The sequence below is a fragment of the Oncorhynchus mykiss genome, chromosome 5, assembly GCF_013265735.2.
Source record: "Oncorhynchus mykiss isolate Arlee chromosome 5, USDA_OmykA_1.1, whole genome shotgun sequence".
NCBI lineage: Eukaryota > Metazoa > Chordata > Actinopteri > Salmoniformes > Salmonidae > Oncorhynchus > Oncorhynchus mykiss.
In genome coordinates, this window is record NC_048569.1 from 43,540,410 (window position 1) to 43,543,713 (window position 3,304).

The following is a 3,304-nucleotide window of genomic DNA, read 5'->3' on the forward strand; positions in this document are numbered from 1 at the left end:
CTCGCCTGGAGAGTTGTTAACACAGTGTCCAAAGAAGGGCCAGAAGTATACAGAATGGTGTCGTCTGCGTAGAGGTGGATCAGAGACTCACCAGCAGCAAGAGCGACATCATTGATGTATACAGAGAAGAGAGTCGGTCCAAGAATTGAACCCTGTGGCACCCCCATAGAGACTGCCAGAGGCCTGGACAACAGACCCTCTGATTTGACACACTAAACTCTATCAGAGAAGTAGTTGGTGAACCAGGCGAGACAATCATTTGAGAAACCAAGGCTGTCGAGTCTGTCGAGTCATGAATGATTGTTAGTGAAATCACCCAATTTTTTGTGTGAAATTAGAAAATGAATGTATTGGCCTCCCGGGTGGCGCAGTGGTTAAGGGTGCTCTCCTGCAGCGCCAGCTGCGCCACCAAAGACTCGCACCCAGGCTCTGTCGCAACCGGGAGGTCCGTGGGGCGATGCACAATTGGCCTAGCATCGTCCGGGTTAGGGAGGGTTTGGCCGGTAGGGAAATCCTTGTCTCATCGCGCACCAGTTACTTTGAAGAATCTAATATATATTTTGATTTGTTTAACACTTTTTGCTTATTACATGATTCCATATGTGTTATTTCATAGTTTTGATGTCTAAACTATTATTCTACAATGTAGAAAATAGTGAAAAATTAAGAAAAACTCTTAAATGAGTAGGTGTGTCCAAACTTTTGGCTGGTATTGTATGCATTTAGTCAGAATATGACTGACATTCTGTATCAAACAACTAGTGACAACATGCATTTCTCAGAGGATTATGGTAATTTCTCAGAGGAATATGGGGATTAACAATGGGACTTGCACAGAAGAGTATGGGGATTAACAATGGGACTTTCACAGAAGAGTATGGGGATTCCAATGGGACTTTCACAGAAGAGTAGGGGGAGTTTGACTTGTATTATGACCAATTCAATTAAAGGTATTTCTCAGAACAAGGGCATCCATCCATACGGGTGGTGTCTATGGTCCTATACAGCATTACCTGTGTCCTCGGTATCCCAGGCAACAACTTTGTCATTTGGATAGCTAGAGTCAAGATGAAGAGAACAGTCAACACCATCTGGTTTGTTATCCTGGATGTGGCTGACCTGCTCTGCTGTGTCTCCATCCCTCCATCCCTTTCTCTATTACTGAAATCATACTGAACCACCACTGGAGACGCTATGTGCAAGGTGTCTTCACTCTGGTCCTTATCAGTTTGGACCACTTTGCCCTGGTCATCCTGCCTTTCTGGGCCCAGAACCACCGGAGCCTCACCCTGGCCTGGCTGCTGTGTGGTCTGGCCTGGGTCCTGGCCCTGCTCCTCAGCCTCCCTCTACGATCTACAGAGGAATAGTACTCCTTGATTATAGGAACACGTCACTGTGCACCCATCACCACCTACTAGACAAAACTGAGGGCAACCATCCGGCCATCACAGCTATCAAAGCCACCCACGTCACCAGGCTTCCTCATCCCCTTGTTGGTCATCACTGTCTGCTACCTGCTCAAATCCCAGAGGGCCATCTTGATCATATTGGGTGTTGTGGCTGTGTTCTTTATGTGCTGTCTGCCGTATCACATCATAGGGCTGGTGATGCAGTATGGAGGGGAGGCCTCGTAAGTCATGGCCCAGGCCCTGGACCCCCTGGCCATCTCCTTTGGCTTACAGCAACCCTCTTTCCGTATGTCTTTATGGGTCAGGACTTAAGGAAGAGGGTCAGGGTATCTCTTAGGAAAATATTTGAAAACGTATTCAGCGAGGATGTGACCACATGTTCCCCTGTGTACTCTAAAGGACAGCCGCAGCGGTCACGGTTCACAAACTCATCTGAGGCTCAGGTCTGAGTCGGAAAGAAGAGAATAAATAACTCCTGTCTCAAAGATACCCAATATGTAGATGAAGAAACACATGTTGGTGTTTTCTGACTTGTTGAGGCACTGAATGTGCATGATTAATGAATGAACAGTAGTTAAGAAATTAGACATTGAGCCAAACAAACGACGGTTGGACGTTCAGTCCATGCCCGATTGGAATGTTGCCTGCATTGCTTTGAGTTTTAAGCTGTCGTGTCCTAAAACTCGTATCTCTGTTGCACTTACAGTGCCTTCAGAAAGTATTCACACATCTTGATTTCTTCCACATGTTGTTGTGTTACAGCCTGAATTCAAAATGGATTAACTTGATGTTGTTTGTCACTGGCCTACACACAATAACACATAATGGCAAAGTGGAATTATGGTGAAGTTATTAATTACACTTCGAATGGTGTATCAATACATCCAGTCACTACAAAGTTACAGGCGTCCTTCCTAACTCAGTTACCGGAGAGGAAGGAAATCGCTCAGGGATTTCACCATGTGGCCAATGGCGACTTTAAAAGTTTAATGGCTGTGATAGGAGAAAACTGAGGAAGGATCAACAACATTGTTGCTACTCCACAATACTAACCTGCATGACAGTGGGAAAAAAGGAAGCCTTTACAGAATAAACATATTGCAAAACATGAATTCTGAGAAGAATAACGGGCACAATCCAGGTGTGGAAAAATCTTGTAGACTTACCCAGAAAGACTCACAGCTGTAATCGCTGCCAAAGGTGCTTCTACAAAGTTTTGACTCAGGGGTGTGAACACTTATGTAAAGGAGATACAGTACTTCTGTATTTCATTATCAATAAATGAGCTAAAATGTATAAAAACATGCATTCACTTTGTCAATATGGGGTAATTGTGTGTAGATGGGTGAGAGAGAGAGAGAGATAAATTAATTTAATAAATTTTGAATTCTGGCTGTAACACAACAGAACGTAGAATAAGTCAAGGGGTATTAATGCTTTCTCTAGGCACTGTAGATGACCAGTAGGGTCATGGTGATGCTGAGGGATGTAGGATCATGGTGATGCTGTAGGATGTAGGTTCATGGTGATGCTGTAGGATGTAGGATCATGGTGATGCTATCGGACGTAGGATCATGGTGATGCTGTAGGATGTAGGTTCATGGTGATGCTGTAGGATGTAGGATCATGGTGATGCTATCGGACGCAGGATCATGGTGATGCTGTAGGATGTAGGATCATGGTGATGCTATCGGACGCAGGATCATGGTGATGCTGTAGGATGTAGGATCATGGTGATGCTATCGGACGCAGGATCATGGTGATGCTGTAGGATGTAGGTTCATGGTGATGATGTAGGATCATGGTGATGCTGTAGGATGTAGGAACATGGTGATGCTGTCGGACGTAGGATCATGGTGATGCTATCGGACGCAGGATCATGGTGATGCTGTAGG

General features: G+C 45.0%; 1 pseudogene; it reads left to right on the forward strand.

Annotated features, from left to right (window-relative positions):
* Positions 1-705: 705 nt before the first annotated feature.
* LOC110522862 lies at positions 706-1,858 on the forward strand (annotated as a pseudogene).
* The last annotated feature ends 1,446 nt before the right edge of the window (positions 1,859-3,304 follow it).